Raw genomic sequence first — 27,176 nt, 5'->3', positions numbered from 1 at the left:
TTCTAGTCAAAGATAAGGACACATAGGCTGGGGAAACCTCCGATGCATCACATGGAACAAAGAGCTTCTACGGAATCCTTGAATGGTCACGGACAGAATTTTTGAAGGATGACATCTGCATTCTCTGCCAATATGTTTTATGTTTCCTTCCCTTCCTTCTGAGCCATATGTTTGTTTAGTCAGCTGTTCTGGTCCTCATCAACAGTAATGTGTTGCTCAGCAATAACACACGTCCAGTTAAAGGAAACACTGCAGATATTGTGGGAAGGAGACATGATGTGACACCTTGTGATGCATTTAGTGCTGATTTGTTTTTAAAGGCTTTTAATATATCTGACAGTATTCAGCTTCCGAGGATGAAGTTAGCTTCTGATTTGGCCCACTACTGTTCATGAGGACCAGAGCATCCGAGTGCAAACAGACAAACGGCTCAGAAGGAAAGGAAGAAGAAAAGTACTGCGAGAGAACTCAGAAGTAGCCCTGAAAAAAAAATCTCTCCATGATCCTTTGGAGGCTCCGTACACTTGTGCAACATGAACCATTAATGGCAAGTTTCCATCCAAATTAAGAGCAAATTTTGATCGAATTCTCATAACAACAGGATTTTATGCACATTTCCATCCATCACTGACGTGCCAGTAAAAAGGAAAAACATGATGCACTTGAGAGCTCCAGTTAAGATCTAAGCATGGAAGACAAACTGCATATAAAATTAGATTAGATTTGACTTTATTAATCCCACAGTGGGGAAATGCAGTCGTCACAGCAGCAAAGAAAACCAAAAGTGCACACAATATGATTTTTTTTTACAAATACATATAAGATATAAGAAATAAGATAGATTAAAAAAAAAAAAAAAGAGCAATTAATAAATACAGTTTGGGATGAATGGGAAAAAGTGTCCGATCAACAGTGCAACAATATTATTACAGGGTGGTGTTGAAAAGTCTGACAGCCGTCGGAACAAATGACCTGCGGGTGGCGCTCCTTCCTGCTCTGAGGGTGCAGCAGTCTGAAGGAGCTGCTTAAAGCTCCTACAGCCTCATGGAGGGTGAGAGGTGGTGTCCATGATCCATGTCAGCTCGGCTGCATTTTCAAGGAGGAAAAAAACAACCTGTCTTCATCAAGAGCTCTGAAAACCTGTTTTCTCAATTACTTTCTTTCTATAATAAATAATGTTGAACAAGAACACAGTATTTCTTCCGAAAGGACTGCTTTGATGACAGTTTTGATGATGCTTTGACCGAGTTCTTCTCGTGAGCTTGAAGTGGTCAGTAATATTTTAAAAGGGTCATGTGACCTGTCTCTCTGTGCTAATAATGATTTGGAAAAATTTGAAGCAATATCTGATGTTGCATTGTACTAAATCACACCCTCTACGCAACTGACAAAACAATCAGCTGAGATTTAACAGAGGAAATTGTCAAACTCACAATGAACAGTTTAGAAAAAAATATATATAAATTGACACAGTAGGGCCCTGGCACTTTCATTACCCACAATGCAACTTCACCAACAGTTTTGTCAGATATTAAGGTGTTTAGGGCCAGTCGAGCAGCAGGTTACGGAGGGCTTATTATCTCCCTTCCTGTAGCTCCACACCAAGACTTGTAGTCTTCGTACCCGTCGGATGACGGCTCAAATGACATCGCTGGAGAACATTCATCCAAATGATCACAGCTTCCTCTGGAGACACAAAGGAAGAAAGAGATGCATGTAGCTACTGGTTACGTGAACTTATTGACATTAAATGAAGATCGATAAACTCTGACACTCATCATGTGGCATCATATGCTTCATAGTTGGTCTGATTTCAGCAGTAATGGACAAACTACCAGCTTTGTGACCTGTACATCAGACTGGTTGGCTGTGACTCCAAAAACAACACAAACTTACATTACAACACTCGGTATTAACTTTCCTGAGATGTTAGAGACATTGGAAGCCTGTCTAGATCAGAACTTAAACTTGTCTATATCGTGTATAAATCTGTTTGATGTAAACGGCATCTGGCTGTTTGATGATTTCTGATCAATGCCTCTTTTCTAGGATCCTTTTCATTCATCATTTCATTGATGTCATGTTTCCCAAACGTGTTGCAGACTTGTGAATCTTTGTGTTGAGAATGAACTATTTAACCAAAAGAGGGCGTAATGAGATGCCGTAATTAACTTTAACCAGTGATTAGCAAGATGGAAGTAGGACATATCTACATGTTTCCTGTGTTAATATAAGGAAGCTTACAGTCTCCTTATCACTCCACAGGTTTCTGATGTTTTTCACAGCTGCAATTTGTCATCTCCTCATTGGAGGAGTTATAATGTAGTTGCTAAGCCTGGTTCCATAGCAAAAAGATTTTGAAAAATATATATATTTTAAATACACATAAGCAATTAAAAAAAAAAACCGCGTGTTACATTTCTGCCATTTTTCTAAATTGCCCATTGTCAGACTAACAACTGTATACTTTTAGAAGTTCAATGGATCCTTTAAGTTTAATTCTGTCATCAGCTTAAAATTCTTACATGTTAAACATTCCTTTACTTTTTCAATCATTATACTGTACCCTGAGGACTATTGTTCACCTGATTATTTTAGATTTGTCATTAAAAAAATATCCCTCTTTTACCTCTTCTTAATCAAATACGATTGATTCAGCCATTTTTTTGTTAGCCTTCAAACCAACTGCTTCTCCTTCAACTCCAGCATCACCTGAGGGCTGCAGTAAAGGACTCTGGAGAACAAGCACACCTACAGGGCACATTTCCATGAGACAAAAGTATATCTGTGGCAAAAAGTAAAACAAAAGAAAATGGAGTCAAGAGACCAACTCCATATATTTGAAAACATGCACCAATTTGTCCATAAAAAATGTAATAGAGGGACATGTAGGTCAAACGAATTCTCAGGCTCCCCAACAGACCTTTCAAACAATGTGTAATGAAGAGACAGAGAGTAAAGGGGAAAAAAATGGAAAAGAAAATGGAAAAGACAAGTGGAAACTCCTCCTGGCTCTTGTCTGTGTGCCTGAACAGTTATTAATAATCACATTATCTTCTGATGTTGTTGGAGATCTGACGTGTCACATCTGCTGAGCGCCGAGTCTCCCCCTGAGCTCGATGATGAAGGGTGGACATCATGTTACGGCCTTCTGACTTCTGATATGACAAGTTTCTACGTTTTAATTGAAATACCATTTTAGCCCACCTCTGATTACTCTTCATGCCCTCCTACTCACCTCTATCTCTTTTAAATAGCTGCTGTCTTTCACCAGTTGTCAGATCTTCACATTATTATTGCTCCTGATGCTGTTTCCCCTCCCCTCCTCCTTTCTCCTCCCCCACCCCTCCCCTCCCCTCCCTTCTGCTTTGAATTCTGCCTGTCTGACCATCTGTATTTTCACCCTCAGACCTGCCTGCTTTGTATTTGAAGTTGGACCCTATAAACACATCATATGTCATGGTGACATCACAATACTGTGCAAAGACACACATGATGTTGTTTGTGCCCTGTCACTCTTTGTAAATAAATTGTGTTTAAAAAATAAATAAATATATATATATTTTAGTAAAGATTGGAACCTTTCTCTTCAGATAATATAAATAAATAAATAAAATCACTCCATGATTCAATGCAGTCTCTTTTTTTTTTTTTTTTTTTTTTTTTTTTTTTTTTTTTACCATGTATTGTTTGTCACACATTGAATTGAAAAAAAATAAAAAAAATCATTTTTTTATGGTATGCTTTACCAGGTTCCCTGTCGAGCCTCGACATCGAGCGACGAGTAATAAATACCAACTGTTATCAAAAACTGAGCGCTCACTTACCGTCTAATACTTCCCAGACCACAGCACACACACGTTACAGGGTAAGCAACATCATTCGCTTCATCTGTGAGTGGTCATCATGTTTTGGCTAATCAGTGTATATGTGAAGGACATGAACTAACATCTGTATCCATTCTGGGGAAAAAAGAAGTTGTGTCACACTGCTTATTTGTACTGCTGGTCTGTGAATTACAGTATATTGTATGTTTGTGTTCATCAAAATCTCCACTGCAGATATAAACTACAGGAAAGAATGCAGTTCAGCTAATATACAGCCTAAATATCAAGTAATTGGAGATGAAGTTTTAGCTGAATTTCAGGAGCAGGACCACGCCTCAACCACTCCCCCACTTCCGGCCACACCCCTAGAAATGTCCACCCACTCTAAACCTCGGCCCGTTCACGTTTTCTGCATCCGGAACCAGACACCACGCAGAGAGAAGAGAAAACGACCTTACCTCGGCCCAAGCATGGATCTACTGTTCCTCAGCCCGTCCGACGACGACGATTGCCTTGCCTCCCCAGAGGCCACCCATACAGCCGCCCTCTCCAAAAACCCCGGGGATACCCACGAGACGCCGCCGGCCGCCACCGGGAGCACCCAGGCAGCACATCGGAGTCGGACCCGCCGATCTCCACCGGGCCGACCGGCTGCATCCACCAGAGTCCCTCTCTCCGCTCGGTCCTTCCGTACGAAGGTTCCGATCCGCGGCCGTCCTCCAGTGGCTCATTCACCGGTAACAGAGGGAGACCTGCCACCCCCAGACGTAGTCAACGGCAACGCAGGTCTCCTCTCTCTCCTCCGACAACTCCGGCCCAGCGCGCCGCGTTCAGGGCCGCCGCCACCGCTCCCGCGGCCCAGCCAGGCCCCCCGTCGAAGACGCTCCGGCCAAGATCTCCGACCGGACTGTAGCACGCCAGCTAAAAGCGCTAAAAGAGAAGGGGATACCTCACCACCGCTCCAACAACAAAGCCAGACTGTTCCAACTCCTCACAACTTTCCGGAAGCCACAAAACACAGACGCACCTCCATGCAAAACTCACCTGCGTAACGTCAACAACAGTGACGTCACCACGCACCTCCAAGCCCCGCCCTCCCACCCACAAAGTTCCGGGTTGCCAGGTCGGCAGCACGCCACCTCCCATCCCCCTCCACCTCCCCAGGCAAACTCACCTTTGCACAGCGGCACCGGGATGCCACCTCTTTTCCTCTCTTCGATTTCCACAGCACTCCTTCCCACCTTCTGGCTTGGATCCATCCGTTCCGTACTACTGCCGTTCTTCAACACCCCCTTTTTCCGCACTCTACCCCGGCACCGGGTTGCCAGGTCTTCTTTCCTCTTTCCCCCTCTCTCATCCATCCACAGCGCCCATCATCACCACCGGGCGGCCAACTTACAACCCTTCCGCCCCCTTTCCTCAGGCACCTCCAGTGACCTTCCCCAACACATCTAGGGCCGTAGTTTACCCTCCTACCATGCAGATTCCTGGCACCGGGATGCCAGTCCCGACTTCTTCTTTCCCTACCCTCCAACCATCACATGCTCTCTTTTCCGGCACGTATCGTATCGTAACGTATCATATCATAACGTATCGTATCTTATCATCTCGTAAAGTATCGCAACGCAACGCACCGCACCGCAATGCAACGCCACGCATCGAAACGCATCGCATCATCTTGTAAAGTATCGCAACGTATCGTAACGTATCGCATCACATCGCAACGCATCACATCGCAACGTATTGTATCTTATCATCTCGCATCGCAACGCATCACATCGCAACGTATTCTAACGTAAAGTATCGCATCTCATCATCTTGTAAAGTATCGTAACATACCGTATCACATTGTAACGTATCATAACGTATCGCATCTTATCATCTCGTAAAGTATCGTATCGCAACGTATCGTAATGTATCGTATCTTATCATCTCGTAACGCATCGCATCGTAACGTATCGTAAAAAGGAGAACATAAGAAGAGAGAGAAAAAGAAACGAAAATGCGCAAAGGGCAGGCGGCCTTGCAGTCTGAGGATAGCTTCTTTTGGGGATCTGCGAGGCCCGGGAGCCGCAGTGGATCCTCGACTAAGCCTTCCCCAAACCGCGAAACTCTCCCCCCGGCTTAATCTCCCCAATCAATGAAGGTTCGCCCCCGGCCGAGGAGGGGTCCTAGCTAGTGAATTGGATATTTACCAAAAGCATCTGTGATGTACGGCTGCTCAAAGTCATGAAGAATCCACCTCAACAGTTTTTGTTCCTCTTGAATATTCATCTTCATGAGAGATATTAATGTTTGTTAATGAACTGTTTTTCACTTCTCCTAAAACAATGTGCAGCTACTGTAACAACTCCGTCTCACTGTGCCCTGTATTTAGCAACAAAGTGTGTCAGACTTGTTTCGCTGTGATTTGCAGCTAAATACCATCCAATCTTTACACAAAAAAGGTTCCCAGCAAATCAATCACCAACATTTTTCCTTTCCCCAAACATGAATAAAAACCTTTTCTTGAAGTTGCTTCTTTCCTGTTGCTCAACATCAATTACATTCACTGGCAACATCCAAGCAGCTGCTTCAGTAACATCCAATATGAACCATGCTGAGCTGGAGCTTCTCCAGGAGAGGACAACAATCTAAGATAAAGATTAGGGCGCGTTGTGCAGAATAAACATATAAATATAACAGAGTGCAGGTCATTAGACATCCTCAACACAGTTTAGTGCTGCAAACAAGCTGCGAGGGTTGCTGTGAATTGCTGCTTCATTGGCTGCAGTTCCTCCCTAAAGGTAAATAAGCAGGGGAATGGAACTTAATTATTCTGTTTAAACATATTGTAATAGAGACAAAGCAGAGGGCTGCACTGGGTGGAGATCTCATTTAACACTAAAGGCTGCAGAGGACAGACATTGTTTGTTTACTCTGAGTGGCTTTTTGTGCATTTTTATCTTTTCAGAGCTACAAAAAGCTAAATGTGACAGCAGTGTGATTTGTCAGCTTCAAATTGGATTTTTTTCTCTTTCTCTGCAATTCTTTGTTTATGACACTCATAAATAATGCTAAATAATGCTCTTTGGCTCATGTCAGTGACAGGGAGGCAGTCAGTTTCTGCTTGCAACACAGAGCCAGTTGTTCATGGCTTCATGTGTTTAAGACAATTATATGAACGCGCTGAAGACCGAGTCACACGGCCGAGGCCAGCTCAATCATCAAACATTATTTTGACTTAGGTGACGGGGAGAACATTGTGCTGGGTGAGCATCAAACTCCAATAATAAATATATTAATGCTGCATTTGATGAGGTTATTGACTGTGAATTATTCAATATTCTTCAATGCAGCAGCCGCTGTTTGAAATGAAAATTCAAATGAGGGGAAGAGATTATACTGTTCATGAGGTTTGTGAGAATATTGACTTTTAGCTGTCAATACAACAAGCTCTGCTTTATTGCCTTTGGATAACAGGATATATTTGGTGCGCCCCCCCCCCCTCCACCCTTCCTTATACTGCTTATTATTTATTAACTGGCTGCCATCCTGTTATTTGCTTGATGACTAAGTGAGTTTTGAATTCTTAATCCAATCTAACTATTGACCTAAATATAATTTTCAACATTCCCCAACTGTGTAAAACCTATAAATTCATCTCTCCAGCTGTGTTTTCATAAAAATTGCACACCTGTGTCTGCACCGCTCTCTGCACCTAAAACACCAGAGAGGAGCATCACGTCTCCGGGGTGGGATTTTTGTTCCACACCGCCTCATCCACCGTATCACTCCCCCGTCAGCAAACAGAGACAACAGCTCAGCACCTCTTCATGTAGTTTGGACAACAAATACAGCTGAGTTCCCAGCAACGCTGCGAGATGGAAGCCTGTGGCAGACTGTGGTTGTTGGGGGGAGGGAGGTATTCATGGAGGGAGGAGGGATAGACCTTATGTTTCACTTTATTTATGCAAAAAAAGATCATGTTTACATGAAAATATTCTGTACAGTTTGTCACATCTACAAGTGCAAACTCCTTTGTCAACTTGACATTTTCAGGTTCATCAAATTGCAAATTAGATTGTCAAGATTATTGCAAAAATAACAAGGTAGTGAACCATATTTACAGGATCTATGATCTTTTGAACCAAGAGCTTCTAAATGATCCATTATTGTTGTTGTCATGGTGATCAGATGGATACAGACCAGTGCACATCCAGCTGCAGTGACATTTGGGTGTATATTATTGAAGTTGCGTCTTGCACCTCCACCGGCTCAGACCAGGTCTAACAGCAACGCAGCCGGAGAGCTGATTTCATTGCTTCAGTGTTCAGAGCTCTCATGAACAGACCGATCCAAAATCCCACAGACAGGTTTGGTGGATGTCCTATGTATTTAATCCCACTTATATAAATAATTAAAACAATATATTTGTTAATGTAACATTCAGATTCAATTAAAATTAAGCTGACTCTTGTCTCTTGAATTGGAAGTAAATCCAGCCGTTGGCATGCGTCGTACTGCAGCAGCCAATCAGTTCAACTACAAATGAATTGCAATTAAATTACACATAAAGCTTCTCCATCAACTCATCTTTACACACAGCAGCTTAGACCATTTACGTCAACATCAGTTTATTAATTAACACACATCACTGTATTTATTAAAACAAAACACTTTATTTATTAACACACATCACTTTATTTATTAACAACATCACTTTATTCATTGACACACATCACTGTATTAACAACATCACTTTATTTATTAACATCATAACATCACTTTATTTATTAACACACAACATCACTTTATTTATTAACACACAACATCACTTTATTTATTAACATCATAATATCACTTTATTTATTAACACACAACATCAGTTTATTTATTAAAACCACATCACTTTCTTCATTAACACACAACATCACTTTATGCATTAACACACGTCACTTTATGCATTAACACATCAATTTATACATTAACACATCACTTTATTTATTAACAACACTTTATTCATTAACACACAACATCACTTTATTCATTGACACACTCCACTTTATTCATTAACACACAACATCACTTTATTCATTAACACACAACATCACTATTTATTAACAACGTCACTTTATTTATTAACACACAACATCACTTTATTTATTAACACACAACATCACTTTATTTATTAACATCATAACATCACTTTATTTATTAACATCACAACATAACTTTATTTATTAACAACATCACTTTATTTATTAACACCCAACATCACTTTATTCATTGACACACGTCACTTTATTAACACACATCACTTTATTTATTAACACACATCACTGTATTCATTGACACACATCACTTTATTAACAACATCACTTTATTTATTAACACACATCACTTTATTAACAATATCACTTTATTTATTAACACACAACATCACTTTATTTATTAACACACAACATCATTGTATCTGTTAACACATCACTTTATTTATTAACACACAACATTACTTTATTTATTAACAACATCACTTTATTTATTAACACACAATATCACTTTATTTATTAACATCATAACATCACTTTATTCATTAACACACAACACTTTATTTATTAACACCCAAAATCACTTTATTCATTGACACACGTCACTTTATTAACACACATCACTTTATTTATTAACACACATAACTTTATTCATTGACACACATCACTTTATTAACACACATCACTTTATTTTTTAACACACAACATCATTTTATCTGTTAACACATCACTTTATTCATTAACACACAACATCACTTTATTTATTAACACACAACACCACTTTATTTATTAACACACAACATCACTTTATTTATTAACAACATCACTTTATTTATTAACATCATAACATCACTGTATTTATTAACACACAACATCACTTTATTTACTAACAACATCACTTTATTTATTAACACACTTCGCTTTAATTATTAACACACAACATCACTTTATTTATTAACACACATCACTTCATTTATTAACACACAACATAATTTTATCTGTTAACACCTCACTTTATTCATTAACACACAACATCACTTTATTCATTAACACACAGCATCACTTTATGCATTAACACACATCACGTTATGCATTAACACATCAATTTATACATTAACACATCACTTTATTTATTAACATCACAACATCACTTTATTCATTAACACACAGCATCACTTTATGCATTAACACACATCACGTTATGCATTAACACATCAATTTATACATTAACACCTCACTTTATTCATTAACACACAACATCACTTTATTCATTAACACACAGCATCACTTTATGCATTAACACACATCACGTTATGCATTAACACATCAATTTATACATTAACACATCACTTTATTTATTAACATCACAACATCACTTTATTTATTAACACACACCACTTTATTTATCAACACACAACATAACTTTATTTATTAACACACCACTTTATTTTTGACAACATCACTTAATAAGCGTCCATTAAGTATCTCCTCCGACACTTTTGTCTTTTTTCTTAAGACTGTGTTTTTGAACCTGCTGTGTTTCCTATGTTTTATACATGTGTCAATGACAATAAAGCAAAATTTGTATTAATGTCAGAGTCAGATATCTCTGCAACACAACACAAAGACATCTTTGACTTAACTTCAAAACTGTTATTTCATCATATTCTGTTGATCATTTTAGTTCAGTTTTGTATGTTTTAAATGAAAATTCGTACATATTGTCCCTAGTAAACCGTATCAGTATATTGTGGCAATATTCAGTGAACTCTACGTGTTGCTGCTGGAATACTGGAACACTCTAATTTTCTTCCCTTGATACCCAAGTCACACAATGATAGTGTGTGATCATCCCCCACTGCACTCCGTATCCCTCTTTCTCTATTCTCATTCCTGAATTGTCTCTTTTTGCTCTCTAATCTCAATCAATAAGTGTAACTTTGCCCACAGAGAGACCCTAAGGCTCCTTGCTGTCCATTACAGAGCATCAAGCTCTCATGGTCACACACATCAGCAGGGTTTCTGTCTCTTCTTTAAAAATACATGTCCTTATCATCTCTCACTGGCTGCTGAGAGTATCCCTATGACCTCTGGCAGGTGCTTTGTTCGCTTCATTTTTAAGCAGCACCACATTCACTTTTCACAGAAATATTGTCCAAAGTGTTCATACTCAGCATTCACAGACACACTGTGATGTTTGCTGCAGCTGCTGAACACAAATCCTCATGGCGAGTGTCACACATCCAATGTGATGCACGGCAACCACTTTATAAAGTACCGTTGCCGAGCTCCACAACCTCGTGTAGATTATTATTCAGCGCCTTCTGCTCGACCCAGTTTGACACTGGAATTTGAACATCTTGTTAACCAGTACAAAATGGGGAAATATACAGAAGTAATTCAATATAAAATCTTGTGCAAAGATGATATCACTGCCTTAAGACTTTCCAAAATTGAGTGCGCTCATCGTGACCTGTGCTGGCATGTTGTGGTTTGTAGGCATTCTTTGATTCACCTATCATGGCTCAAAAGTTCAAAATAAAGACATGCAGTGCAAATCTAAAAATGAGCTTCCAATACAGAAACAACCTGCAAACACATTGACGACAATGAAAAGGTTACGATAGATCAGACTTCAGTCACCCTCTGGGGTCTTCAGGGCATTTTCTTGACTTTTACACATCTTCTTAAATTTGCCTTTGAAAAGCATTTGTATATAATATAATACATGTGCTTTATTCAGCATTTTTTTTTAGGACAGTCTCAGCTATAACTATAATGAAACACACATTTCACGTGTCAAGAGATCGTTTGGCTGTAATTTTGAAAAAATAAAGTTCAATTTTAGATTTTTTTTTAAAACCATGCCTTCACCTCAGCAGTCTTAGTTCACAGAAGTAATGGAATATATCAAAGAATTGTGAATAAATAAATAATAAATGTCTTTAAATAAAATATTTGAATATTGTGTTTTGAGTAGAATTGTTGTCCATCACTGTATTTTCACCTCAATAATGACTTCATATTACATATCATGTGCTGTGTGCAAATGAAAAAGAGCATTACAACAAACCACATATTTACTAAAACACCAAAAAACTCACGATTTACAATATTTACATCATGTTTTCAACTTTGCTGCTGGAAAAATACTCCATGTGGTTCACTGAACCCTGGCAGATGGGAATCTTGTAAATATAACTGCAAGCAGCAATGATTGGGATCCAAGCAGGTCGCAGGCAGTAGAAGACAAGAAGCACATGAAAGTAAACCTCATGCACACATTACAACATTGCTGGCCAGTTGTCCCAAAGCTGAATTTAATCCACAAACCTTCGGATCCCCCAGATGGCGACTTGCACATTGTGCCACTGGGGAGACCTGCACTACACAACCATCGGCTGAATTTAACAGATCACATTACATGAGGGATTGTGTGGTGATAAAATTATGAAATAAATCTGATTTCATTCTGATGATGTCAGGATTGTATTTTGGTGAAGTTTAAACAATTGTGTGGGGAAAATGAAACTGCTGCACATTTGAAGAAAGACTTGTGGGTTTATAGATGTTAATTGATTTTTGCATGTTTTGAACAACAAAGTTGAACAACAGATTTGAAATATATATCTCAGCCATAGTATCGTTGAGATATACAAAAAAAACAACCTTCACCTGCGTTCGTGGACCAAAGAGTGATGTTTTATGTTTTTCAGAAAGACGTTGATTTTCCTGAGCCTTTGCACTGCGGCGCCACCCTGACCGAGGAGAAGCAGCTCCCTCTTCAGAGCCATGCTCAGCCCTCTGGTTTGATCTTTGTGGAGATTGAAAAGCTATTAAATCAGTTCGTCAGTCACTGGCTGGCCGATGAGTGAACTTGTCTCAGATCAGCTCCCTCTTTACTGACACTTAATGTGTAAGGGCCTTGATCTTCCCTAAAGACTCCCTTTGAGTGGCTCCATGAGTCGATCATCATAATTGGATTCATCTATAGTTCTCCTGCAGGGGACAGAATCCCAGCTAATGAAGACTTCATTCAGGTTGTTTAATCTCACAAATGGTAACACCTGCATGACAGCCATCATGCCAGCAGCACTAGACACCAGCAATCAGATCACAGATTTACACCTATGTTCTCTTAGATCTCAGTCTCCATCGTTCACTGACAGTTTTGTCATGGCTCATTGACATCAATGACTCTGTTAGGGAAATAAACTGTGTGGTTAGCACTGTCATTGAACTGCAGGAAATATTCAATTCAATTCAAAATGAAGATGTTTCAATCGACCCGGTGTTCATTACTCACTGCTCAATCCTCAGACGACTCTTAGTCTTTGTTTAGACTGCTGCCCCACATCGCTTTTTTTTTATCACATCCTTTGTATCCGGATTGATTCTGAAGTCTGGAAAGTTCCAGGTTCTACATAAAACACGTGATTCCAATCAGATTTTTACAGATGTGTCTCAGTCCAGATGCTGCACTGGCTCAGATCTTTGGCGGAGGACAACAACAACAACAACAGCAGTCCATGAACAGACGTAGTACCGTCGAGTACCATTACACCATTGCAGAAGAAAAGTTCAGAACAAGATCACTCCCAGTCAACGCTGCTTCCTTGGGCCACCAACATTCAGCCCATTCAAAGGCCGACCATAACGTCGCTGTCCCTCAGTCTCCCACTCCTGTCTTCCCCCCACTACGCTGATCACTGGGGACTGCAGTCTGAAATGTTCTCGTTATTAAGGCGGTCAATGCTGCTTTCCTGGCGCTACAACTCCTCACATCTTGGAGAAACTCTCTGGACTCCTGAATGCAAAGCAGATCCTGTAACTCTGGAAAGTAAACCAGTTTATGATCACTTTTGCTTTGCGACAGCATCCTGGACTGTTGACACGAGACTGGTTGGGTCCATGGATTCATGCTGTGGACACCAAATTGTGAGTTTAACATCTGCTGCCACAGCAAAAATGAAGATTGATCAGACCAGGCTACGGTTTTATGGTCTTCAACTGTTCAGTTATGTTGGGTTTCTGTTCTTGGCAGGAGTCATACCTGCCATGGTCTTCTGTGGTTGGAGCCCATCAGCCTCATGGTTGGATGTGTTGTCTTGTTATAATAAGGACTGTTAATGAAACCGGCATGTGCCGAATGAAAGAGGGTGATCAGGTGAAGAAAATTAATGAAACCCATCTGTTATGAGTTGGTGTTTCACCAGGACCCAGATGCAGGCTCACAGACTCGGGTATCGGTTCCAAAATACAGTCTTTATTTCCATAAATAAAAACAAACAAACGAACAAACAAACCAAAAGGTGGCACCTACAGTGTCCACTTGCTTCCAAGTCGGGAGGGCAACTCCACCGACTGATCCAGGGAGACACGGCTGGCAGGACAGCCGGCAGACCAGCGGACAGGAACGCTGGAAAAAACAGAGTCTATAATCCTCCGAGTCCGGAGGGCAACTCCCCCGACTGGTGACTCTGACAGGGAGCTCTGCAGGTGGAACTGTAGCCGGAGGAACGGGAACAGGAACAGGACTGACGGAGGACGGACAGACAGGCGACTAACAAATGAACCGACAACCAGAGGAGTGCAGGGGCAGGGTACATATAGTCCGGGGAGGTGATCAGGGAGATGAAGCACACCTGCAGGTGGTGATCAGGGGTGAGTGGCTGCATCTGCTGGGACCAGTGAGGGGCGTGGCCACGGGAGGTGAGGAGAGGAGGACACAGAACAAGCAGACAGGGGACTGAGGGGACACAGGAGGAGAGGAGAGGAGGACACAGAACAAGCAGACAGGGGACTGAAGGGACACAGGAGGAGAGGAGAGGAGGACACAGAACAAGCAGACAGGGGACTGAGGGGACACAGGAGGAGAGGAGAGGAGGACACAGAACAAGCAGACAGGGGACTGAGGGGACACAGGAGGAGAGGAGAGGAGGACACAGAACAAGCAGACAGGGGACTGAAGGGACACAGGAGGAGAGGAGAGGAGGACACAGAACAAGCAGACAGGGGACTGAGGGGACACAGGAGGAGAGCGGATCGGGGGCAAAACGGAGGCAAACAGGACTCCTGACACCACCATGGTTTACGCCCTCCGTGGGTACTTGGCTGGTTTACAAAACTCTTCATTAAACTCTCATTTAAAATCGCTGATCATCTGCCCTGCTGAAAAGCAACCATCAAAGTCAACTCAATAAACTTTTATACATATAAAAGATAATCAATGTTTCGGGAGCATATTGGACTCATTATTACTGAAGAGTCCAATTAGTTTGGTTGAGTGCACTTAAAATAGTCATTTATTAAGCGAATCACAAGAAGGAGGCTGTTTAAAATATCTGTAATTGCCTGATTTATCATTTCCATTTGTGCTGCCTTTGCTACAGTAAATCCATTTGCGGGCTGCTCCTTTGTCATTCTGTAGATATTATTCAGATGCAAATTGTCTCAAGTCATAATAGGCTTTTAAAATGCTTTTAATAATTCAGTTTTATATTCAGAGTGTGAGAATGGAAACTTTATCCTAAAAAAAGACTGTCATTTTTAGGTAATTAGTCTGTTTCTGGTACAACGTGTCACATCAGAACTAAATATGATATTCAGCACAATAAAAGTGTTTCACTGTCAATGTTGAATTTTTTTGTTTCAGGTTTTGTTTTCCATCCCAGATTTTAATGTCACTGTTGTGATGTTTTCCAGGTTCTGTACTGGGTTGTACGTAGTTTGTAGTAGTAGTTTGTAGTAGTGGAAATAAAAGTTGTGTCAATCTAGCATGCAACCTACCATAAATTCTCAGAGATGTTGGGGCCTTTATTAGATTTGGCTGTTATTTCTAATTTATCCGGTTCTCTAGTTAATGGAAACCCCAACCTTCCCTTTTGTTACCCTGTTTCCTTGATAAATCCAATATAACATACGTTTCCACAACTGCACTTCTATCAGTGAAGTTAGAGGGATGCCATGTGTTTCACTTTGCATTTTTCAAATTATTTTTAAGCTGCCTTGAATGAAACTCAATCAATAATTTTCACATTAAAATTCTTGGGCCTTTTTTGATAGGAACATTTTTATAACAAAATGTTAAAGTATAAAGCACATAGGGTCTGATTAGCTGAAGGTCTGCATGTGTAAAATCACATCAGAGAATACGTAGAGAATGAGGTTTTACACCCGTTTAAACATTTTTGCGTTGACAGAGGGAAAAATTATTCAGACATCGTTTGTCCAGCGTTGACATTTCTGAGTTATTGAATGAACTGAAATATGATTGACAGCCAACAACAAGGAGGAGCCACGAAATACCAGCAATTAAAAAACTTTTCCGACTCAGCATTTTGCTGGTTCCAGCGTATCTCTGCTTGGATCTCCCTCCAGTCCTGTTGTTCAGGTGAGCTGTCACATCCTGAATGAGTCCTGCAGAATTCACAGGTAGCTTCATCAGGTTCACGAGACCTCCAGGAACTCCATGAAACATCAGCTGCTCATCACAGAAAGATCTGGACCTGCTGATCAGTGTCTGTTAGAGGATCTCATCCACCGTCCTCCTCTTTTATTTGACCACATTTTATTATTATTATTTCAAGATGCTGTAAAGCAAATTCCAAGATTTGCTTGTCTGTTCCTGAGTCATGTGTTCCTTAGTCATGTGTTCCTGAGTCATGTGTTCCTTAGTCATGTGTTCCTGAGTCATGTGTTCCTTAGTCATGTGTTCCTGAGTCATGTGTTCCTGAGTGATGTGTTCCTTAGTCATGTAGGTAGGTAGGTAGGTATATACTTTATTAATCCCCGAGGGGAAATTTTTTCGCCACAGCAGCATACATACAGGAGCAATAATAGAAACAATAGAATAAAATAATAGAATAATATAATAGAAAAGCAATAAAATAAAAAATATAAATATAAAATATAAAATGCACAGTACATACAGTATATATACAATACATTAAATATCTATATATATTATATACAACAAACCAATAAACACAGTCAACATATATATATATATATATATATATATATATATATATATATATATATATATATATATATATATATATATATACATACGGTACAGTATATATCTATATATATAATATACATACAATATACAAGCAGCCAAGAAATACAGTCAACAGTGTTATTGTACTGTGATGGATTTTGCCAGAGGTGAGTTATTGTAAAGTCTTATGGCAGTGGGCAGGAATGATCTCCTGTATCAGGAATGATCTCCCGTATCTGGAATGATCTCCCGTATCTGGAATGATCTCCTGTATCTGGAATGATCTCCTGTATCAGGAATGATCTCCTGTATCTGGAATGATCTCCCGTATCTGGAATGATCTCCTGTATCTGGAATGATCTCCTGTATCAGGAATGATCTCCTGTATCTGGAATGATCTCCTGTATCTGGAATGATCTCCTGTATCTGGAATGATCTCCTGTATCTGGAATGATCTCCCGTATCTGGAATGATCTCCTGTATCAGGAATGTTCTCCTGTATCAGGAATGATCTCCTGTATCTGGAATGATCTCCTGTATCAGGAATGATCTCTCGTATCTGGAATGATCTCCCGTATCTGGAATGATCTCCTGTATCTGGAATGATCTCCTGTATCAGGAATGATCTCCTGTATCAGGAATGATCTCCTGTATCTGGAATGATCTCCCGTATCTGGAATGATCTCCCGTATCTGGAATGATCTCCTGTATCTGGAATGATCTCCTGTATCAGGAATGTTCTCCTGTATCAGGAATGATCTCCTGTGTCTGGAATGATCTCCTGTATCAGGAATGATCTCCTGTATCTGGAATGATCTCCTGTATCAGGAATGATCTCCTGTATCTGTCCTTGTGACAGCGGAGCTGGAGGAATCTTTTAGAGAAAGTCCTCCTCTGTCCCTGCAGCAGGTGGTTGAGAGGGTGGACAGGATTATCCAAGATGGACAATAGTTTGTTCAGCGTCCTCCTCTCCACCACCTTTTCCAGACTATCTAGTTTGTAGCCGATGATGGAGCCGGATGTGTTCCTTAGTCATGTGTTCCTGAGTCATGTGTTCCTTAGTCATGTGTTCATGAGTCATGTGTTCCTTAGTCATGTGTTCCTTAGTCATGTATTCCTGAGTCATGTGTTCCTTAGTCATGTGTTCCTGAGTCATGTGTTCCTTAGTCATGTGTTCCTGAGTCATGTGTTCCTGAGTCACGTGTTCCTTAGTCACGTGTTCCTGAGTCACGTGTTCCTTAGTCACGTGTTCCTGAGTCACGTGTTCCACGTGTTCCTTAGTCACGTGTTCCTTAGTCACGTGTTCAGTCACGTGTTCCTGAGTCACGTGTTCCTTAGTCACGTGTTCCTTGAGTCACGTGTTCCTGAGTCACGTGTTCCTTAGTCACGTGTTCCTTAGTCACGTGTTCCTGAGTCACGTGTTCCTTAGTCACGTGTTCCTGAGTCACGTGTTCCTGAGTCACGTCTTCCTGAGTCACGTGTTCCTTAGTCACGTGTTCCAGAGTCACGTGTTCCTGAGTCACGTGTTCCTGAGTCACGTGTTCCTGAGTCACGTGTTCCTTAGTCACGTGTTCCTGAGTCACGTGTTCCTGAGTCACGTGTTCCTGAGTCACGTGTTCCTGAGTCACGTGTTCCTTAGTCACGTGTTCCTTAGTCACGTGTTCCTTAGTCACGTGTTCCTGAGTCACGTGTTCCTTAGTCACGTGTTCCTTAGTCACGTGTTCCTGAGTCACGTGTTCCTGAGTCACGTGTTCCTGAGTCACGTGTTCCTTAGTCACGTGTTCCTGAGTCACGTGTTCCTTAGTCACGTGTTCCTGAGTCACGTGTTCCTGAGTCACGTGTTCCTTAGTCACGTGTTCCTTAGTCACGTGTTCCTGAGTCACGTGTTCCTTAGTCACGTGTTCCTTAGTCACGTGTTCCTTAGTCACGTGTTCCTTAGTCACGTGTTCCTTAGTCACGTGTTCCTTAGTCACGTGTTCCTTAGTCATGTCTTCCTGAGTCATGTGTTCCTTAGTCATGTGTTCCTTAGTCATGTGTTCCTGAGTCATGTGTTCCCACCCCTGTTGCTGGGTGGCTTCTCCATGTTTCCCCTCCAGTCCCAGTTTCTGTCCCCGCTTCATGGACATATTTGGCAGCTAGAGGATCTCATAAGCACGAACATTCCTCGAAAAGATCATCCCTCAGCTGTTGTTTCCACGGATGGACAAAATAAAACGGTGGAATGATTTCCTAAATCTGCTGGATGCCTCCAAGATTGTATTTAAAATAAGAAAGATGTAATATTCCTGTTCTGATAAAGAGAGCGGGACAATGTCCCCGCCAACATTCCTGCTGGTCCCCAAAGACTATCAGCATCAGCGTCTGTCGACACAAAGATAACACCCCGACGCTGTCTTGATTTAGTAGAGGCTGCTGATGCATCGATTTATATCTTGTGCTTGTCTATGAATCATACATTAATGGATGAGACGACCATTATCTCCACGCTTGTCTGCTCTTAACCACTTTAACAGGAAAAATAAGAATGCAGCTATCCTCCGTCTCTCTGACTGTCACACACATGCTTCTCACCTTTTCACCTCCCAAACGCTTTTTCTTTCAAATGTTCCCATTCTTGGTGTTTTACATCACTCCTTCTCATGTGTGTCTCCCTCTCTCTCGTTCCCTGATCCCACTTCCCCTCCTTTCTAAACCCAACAACCCTCTCTAGGACTTTGTTATTCCTGCTGAAACCCGCTGTGCCGCTTCTCAGGCTGATGCATGAAACTCTGTTTAGATTCAAGACACGAAGTCAAAAATATGAACACAGACTTTTTGTCTGTCACTTCCACGGTTAGTTATAAATGGATGTAGACACTTTCTTGATCAATTTTCTATTATTTACAGCTGTCAATCAAAAGGACAGAGAATACTGGTGGCACTTTTTTTTTTTTTTATTTCACTTTATTAATCCCGAGGTGAAATGTCTTCACTACAGCAGGGGGGCTCTCAGGGGGAGCTGCTGCAGCAGGCTGCCACTAGCGCGGCGCCAGGTAACCTGACCTGAGGTGCATGTTTTTGGATGATGGGAGGAAGCCAGAGAACCCGGAGAGAACCCACGCAAGCACAGGGAGAACATGCAAACTCCGCGCAGAAAGGCCCAGGACCGGATTCAAACCCCGAACCTTTTTGCTGTGAGGCGACAGTGCTAACCACTGCACCACCGTGCCGCCCTCAAACTCACTTGCAGTTGGTTCTGTGTTGGCAGATTACTCCGGCTATTCTTTGTGATGCTGTGTTTTGTGTTTTAGTTGTTACAGTCTGTGGTCAGCGTGCTGAGGCACCGAACCCTTAGAACTATCGTTAATGTATAGCTAACGCTATCTTTCTGGTGGTGAACTCACAATTTACAAGAGTGGCAGTACTGCTGACTCATGGTGAGAGACCTGAGCCCTCAAACTTCTTAATATACGTGGTAATCCATGTCCCATCTGTCACTGCTGTCACTGTTGGTGAGGAGTGACTGAAAGAATGATACGACAGGTCCGAGCAGCAGAAATTATTTTGTTCAGCATGGCTGCTGCCCAGAGTGTTGATGCACAAAGCTGCAGTACTTCATCTGTAGCTGCTGCTGAGACTTACATGCATAATTAAATAACAGATACAACCATGGAAGTATTAAGAACGGGATCCCAGACCACAAGATGTACTGAGAGGATGGCACACTGAACGAAGCCTCCGTCGGACACCTGGAGGTTTTGCGAATGTACCTTTCAACACTGAGCCTCCAGCAGACCAAACCAGCTGATCTCCTCTCTGTTCCCCGCACACATAAAGCACATCAAATTAAATAATCAATCAGCTTATCTGGACTTTCCAGTCATTTTTAAGACTTTGTAACACTCAGAATAACAGAAGTAAACTTGACAGCTGCTCCTTTTCCACTGATTTGAAGGGAAATTGTCTGACGTGTTTAGTCTTTCTCTCTTTTCCATCCAGCATCAACTTTCTTTTGTATTTGCACCTTTGCTGTCTCCCCAGCACCTGTGACACACATCCATTCACTGCTCACAGTGCTGATTTCCACACTCCATTCTTGGTTTGTATTAGTTTATTTTTAATAAATGACTTCCCTTGAAGTGGATCTCTTGCGTGGACTCCCTGCTCGTCACTTTCTCTGAGCCAGTATGTGACTTTGAAGAAAAAATACTTTTGAGGCCACAGTGCATGCAATGAATGCTCGGGATCAGCCAGGGAAGCTGAGAGGACTGTGCAGAAGGAAGAATGAGTTTCTCTGCTTACACTGCTGTCAAAACCAACGATCATAGTCAAAAACAGGTGGATTACCTATTAAAGCTATTTTCAACAATGCAGCTGCAATTGGTTTCTACCGGATGAAGTAGTATAGAAATTGCCTGGATTCTTCCAGAGCTCCTCCAAAGGGCAGAACCTTCAACACCAGTCTGTGTTACTGACGGCAGTCTGGTTATGTGTCAGATGTGAGTTATGCAGGTTTTGGGAACATGTAATCAGGAGTCAGAAAATACTTCCCCAAGCTCAATATGTAACTGACCTGACCTGTTATGTTCCGCCTCAAGAAAAAAAAAAAAAACATTTGATAAAACTTGTAATGCCTGATAAAATACATTTATCATTTCCTGATCATTTCTTCTACAGAAGAATATGGCTTTGCTTCCCACTCAAAAACCTCAAAAGATTGAGTTCATGTAGTGATCTAGACCCGGGTGTACTGTGGCAACACAACTTTCCTAGCACTCAGCAGCATTCATACATTTGACCAAAAACAGTTTCTAACATTTCACCTTCTCCTTTAAACATCTATCTGCCTTCTTCAGTCTGTAGTCAGACAAAAGACATGTCTGACATGAAGGGACATAAGACATAGAGATAAACATTGCAGGACTGACGGTTTTCTAAAATCTGCAAATGCAGCTACAACACAGACGTTCACTGTGACGTTTTCACAGTGATGTCACTGTGAAAATGTATATTCCTTTATGCTTATGGAACTCAGTGTGGGAGTTAATTTAAATAAATAGTATTGGTTTAGTCCTTCACATGCTAAAGGTCCTGACCTGTAACCTGCACAGTGTGTTGTGTGGTTTTAAGCTCTGAATTGGAATTATTTCAATTAATTTGATTGCAGTGCAGTGCATTTAGCACATATTGAGTATGTCCACCCCCACATTTCACTGTACAGCTTGAAAAGAGTATATAACACATGAATGTTATGATACAGATACAGATTTTTGACATTGAGTGACAGTGATTTTACAGTGAGGTCATTGGACCTTTTATTCTCCAAAATACAGAAGGCAGCTTTTCACAAGATTAAGATTGCATACAGTTTAATATTAGTTCACAATATAATTGAGTCTGCATATTAAATCTATGGGTGTTTAATGAAGAAGCACACCTCACTTAATCACCCCCCACACACACACACACACCCAGCGCCCCGCTTAATCAAAGAAATAAACTCGATTAATTTTGTTATTCACCTTTTGACTGAGATGAGCTCAGCTTTGGTTGTAAACCTTTTCTCCATTTCTGCCTGAAAGTCAGTTTCTCTGCTGTAAAGAGGCCCATTTTTATCTAACCCCCAGGCTGAGGGATAGACGGGTGGATAGGGAAAGAGATTGGGGGTAGGGGTGCAATTTTCTGCCTTAAGGATGGTTTCCACTGTAATTCACTGTGAAGATAGCAATCGGCAGTGTCTCCAGGTATTTACTCAGACCCTCCTTTTTATCTGTGCGGGACCTCACCAAACAGTCACTGACAGTGTTTATCTAAAATGCAATCTTTCTGAACTGTAAAGCACTGAATTTGTTGCCCCTGACTCAATGAGCAGGGCACTGAGGGTCAAAATCAATAACAACTTACAAGTTGCTTTGCTCCTGAGAGTTGGGTGGCTGAGTCTGTGGGGTCAGCTGTGGAAGTACAGAGCCTCTGGGAGCGTCTTCAGGCACATGGATGGACGGGCTTATCGTGTAGCTGTTGGGGACTAAATCAAAGATTACACGTCACAACAATTCGAGGAAATTCAGAGCTCTTAAACTGGCCTTTTGAGTTTATCCCATAGCTGTGCCACTTCAATTTAGATTTTTGTACATTTCTTTCTTGTAGCATAAGTCCTCATCAGAAAACTTGGATGGAGAAGAGTTAATTTTGAGGTTAGGTGCAAAAAGACCATCACTAATGGCCTTGTTTTTGAAAAAGTGCATCTCAGACCACCTGACGGCATCTGAAACTTTAATTTGGACAGCAGAATCAGGCTGAAGTGCATCTCACAGTTTTGGTAACTTTCTGAAACAGACAATCCATCAGTTTTGGCCACTTTAGACAGCAACTGATCAGGTGATGGCCCAGCCTAGCATTGTTTATCTGTTTTTTTTCCCCTCCTAGCTTATGTGGGAATTGTTGAATTGTTGGGATTCTCTGTATAATATTGTAAAGTCTTGCTGTAACGACTTTAATGTGTTAAGTGCCATGAAATAACCTGTGTTGTGATTTGGCGCTTTATAAATAAAGTTGAATTGAATCGAATTTAATTTTACCTGCGCAAAACCTTCATGTGGTCCTTTATTACATAAAAACACAATTTGGCTTTAAAGCTCCTTTAAAGTCTGCAAACCCTTAGTAAACATATTTCCTAGTCTCTTCATGCATCTTGACCAAAACAAATAACCTGCTCGAGTGTTTTTGTTTCAGAAAGGCTCTGAAAATAGTATGCAACCTTCACAGTGGAAAGTGTTTTTGTTGTTGTTGTTTATTGTTTGTTTGTTCACCGAACTTTCTTCTCATTAAAGTAGGGAAATGGTCTATAAAAACATTAAAAAAAAAATTGTGTTAACATTCTTAAACAGTTTTTTCAAAAAATTGTCGGAACATTGTGCCCTAAATCTTTTTTTTCAGCAGCAATTTTTTTCTGTATTTTTGTGTATGGAGAATGTTATTATTTTAGAGTGGGATAATGTGTTTTTGGGCTTCACAGTGAGCACTGTCACCTCAGCGAGGAGGTTTGGACCTGCCAGTCGGCCGGAATCTTTCTGTGTCTCAGTGGGTTTCCTCCAGGTACACCAGCTTCCTCCCACAATCCAGACACATGCAGTGTAGGTTAATTATTGATTATAAATTGGGGTAGGTGCGAATGTCAGCATAAATGGTTGTCTGTCTTTCTATGCTGGCCCCGTGATGGACTCGCAAACTCCTAACCATGTTAGGCTCCACCCCCCCGTGACCCTGGTCAGGATAAAGCAGGTATAGATACATATGGATACAAATGGTTTTGTATTTTTAGAGCAGGCATCTCTTGAGTACCTGTGTTGACATCAATTTGTTATTGTTCACATAACAAATTTAGTGGAGCTCAGCTATGTGAATTAATGTTACAGTGTCTGAGAGCTACATGAGTGGATTTTGGACACTTTTGTCAAAGTATCTCTGAGAATAAAAAGGTTGGAGATGTGTGTTTTACAGAATGTTATCCAACCGTTAGGAAGAAGATTCTAGGAAAAATGCAATGCAATTTGAATATTGCATAATTTCTGACTGGGTTGCTTTTGGATATTCAAAAGGTTAAACCTGCTGCTGCTCTCGCCAGTTGATGGAAAGATGTAAACACATTTGTCTCTCTAAATTTCATCATTCTTAGTTCTGCCCGTCAAACTATGCCAGGAAGAAGTGATCCATGCAAGAGCCACTAACAGAGTCTGTCGCCTGTGATATGAACAGCCATGATTCGCCATCATTCTCGCCACTACATGAGATGTGTGGAACCGAGACATGAGATGTGTGGAACCGAGGCATTAGATCAGACAGATGGTACATCAAGCTGACGTAGCATTTATATCTCTATGTGGGCGACAGCCGGTATCACTTGTTGTTCCTAAATGCAATTCGTCCATCTGTTTGTCTCAACTTATGGATATCACTTGGCTGGCAAGCTGATAACGTTCCCAAGTTGTCTTTGCTCTTTTATTTTTGCATTTATTGAACAGCTTCAGGTACATTAACTTGTCTTTCCTGACTGTGATTGATGTGACCTTGACTTGCATGTAACCTGGGAGAACCTGGATGGATTGCAATCAGAGTTGTCTGATTGACAGAGACACATACTGTTCAGTACACACATGCAACAAACACATGAAATAAAGACATGAGCCACATGTCTCTCCTGATAAAAACCCAGGTCAACATCATGAATGCCTTCAAGTGTGTGCGAGTATGTGAGCAGCATGTTAGCAGAGTAGTCGCAGCTGTAGGTCACTGACGTTTAGTGTCTTTACATCATGTGCTTAAAATGAAAGATAAAAAAGCTCAACCATTAAAAAGACACTCTCGCTGTTGATCCTGTTTACGAGTGTATAGCATGAGGAAAACTTTAGCATTATGGCTGCCTGTGTGGCGACGGCTGGATTGATTTAAAATGATGCATATCTGCTCTGTTCAACTAGCATGAGACAGAGTTTATGACTGATGACTTTTGAATCATTGGAGACTTTCTTCATTAACAAAAAACAACACTAAAATAAAGCCCTTGGGGGAGTACACTGAAATGCATGGTCAAATGGATGTCCTGTTCTCTCTGACAGGTTGTGATGTCAATATATCTGTCAGGAATACATGTGGGTGTGATGCTTTTTAATCAGGACCCCATCAATTCATAAATTAAGAGTGATTAAGTGATCACTTTACCTTTGTCATAGTTCTTTCGTCACTGGTTAATGGGAGTCCTCGGGGAATAAATGAGCAGATAAGTGGGAGTGAAGGCTGATCAAGTCTGGGTTGACGGGCTGCTCCTCTGGGAGGAGTACTGGCTCACATATCAGATTGGTGTTATCACGTCTCTCGTTTCTTCTTGTGAACACGGGAGATGATTCTGATTTGCATGCAAAAAGTCTCAGTGATAATGTTTTCTAGTCAGCAGCTTGTTCGCTGGTTTAAGATACTAGATGGTTGAGTTTTAGCACAAATCTGCTTTGATTTCCCAAGTACCTTCTGCTTAGACACTTACCTGATACTGTTGGCATAAAGGCATTCCTGGTGTCAACACTGGCACAAAACAAAGCCAACAACACAAATGTTCTTGATTCTGGAAACAGCACTATAATGATTAGTGATGAGAATCTAGGAAGGTTAAGAAGATCACATTCACATTTTACATGCACATGAATATGAATATCCTGGAACTGTGCTGGATTTCAAAGGATTATCTGATGAAGTTGGTTCATGTTTTCAATAACTATATCAGTGGTTTCCAACCTTCCTCATCAGATGTACCACCACAAGCCTGTCAGATCAACTTAACTCCTTCAGCAACAGCACAGTTCATTTCAACTCATCTTAAACTGGATATAATTGAACTAATAAGGATGTTTGTGGATGCATTAGATATTACAATATTTCTATCTATCTATCTATCTATCTATCTATCTATCTATCTATCTATCTATCTATCTATCTATCTATCTATCTATCTATCTATCTATCTATCTATCACATATATATTACTAAATGCTAACTATTGACAGTAATCATTTCATGCAGCTGTTTCTGTTTCAGCCATTTCTTTATTGCTTTTAGGTAACTACAACTCTGTTTCCAAAAAAGTTGGGATGCTGTGTAAAGCATAAATAATAACAGAATGCAATGAGTTGTAAATCACCTAAACCCATAATTAATAGAGCAAATAAAACAATGTGGAAACATAGACTTTTTATTGTTTTATGAAAAATATATGCTCATTTTGAATTTGATGGCAGCAACACTCTAAATCTCAAATAAGTTGGGACAGAGTCAACCAAAGACTGGACAAGTTGTGTAAAGCTAAAAGAAACATCTGGTCAACAATATGACAACTATTTAGGTTAATTTACAACAAATCAGTAACATGATTGGGTATAAAAGATGATTTCAGAGAGGCAGAGTCTCTTAAGGCAGAGCCTTAACTGCCGTTCTGCTGCAAGCCTGACTTTCCAGAGAATCTTCGGTCTGGCCTGCCTGCACTCTGACTCACTGCCTGCTACCAGTTCAAGTCCACCTCAATTCTGGATTTCCACACATTCACCCGCCTCGTCCCACTGACTGTCCTCACTCCAGCCGGTAACCATACCTTCTTCTCCTCGTTATTCTGCTGGGCTGCACTCTGCAGCCCCGGATCCATTGAGTCTCTGCTGCTCTGCAGCCCTGCCCTGGCCACAAGCTATTGTGCAGACTTTGAACTCCTTCCATTCTCCACCATCCCAGACTTTTTCCACCATACCTCTAAGCTCAACAAACCTGTTTATTCCACTTCATCTGTGTGTGCATCTG

General features: G+C 40.9%; 1 long non-coding RNA gene across 1 annotated transcript; it reads right to left on the bottom strand.

Moving 5' to 3' along the window:
* Nucleotides 1-792: 792 nt before the first annotated feature.
* LOC138634492 (uncharacterized) lies at nucleotides 793-4,387 on the bottom strand. The gene is made up of 3 exons (XR_011311984.1): nucleotides 4,286-4,387; nucleotides 1,624-1,686; nucleotides 793-1,086 (listed from the first exon to the last, which is right to left on the bottom strand). It is a non-coding gene; the product is annotated as an uncharacterized lncRNA (long non-coding RNA).
* Between the last annotated feature and the right edge of the window lie 22,789 nt (nucleotides 4,388-27,176).

This window comes from Brachyistius frenatus, unplaced genomic scaffold (genome assembly GCF_029030835.1).
Source record: "Brachyistius frenatus isolate BFR_SWC_R1_liver_20210118 unplaced genomic scaffold, ASM2903083v1 Contig_264, whole genome shotgun sequence".
Classification (NCBI taxonomy): Eukaryota; Metazoa; Chordata; class Actinopteri; family Embiotocidae; genus Brachyistius; species Brachyistius frenatus.
This window is presented reverse-complemented; position numbering and strand designations above follow the sequence as displayed.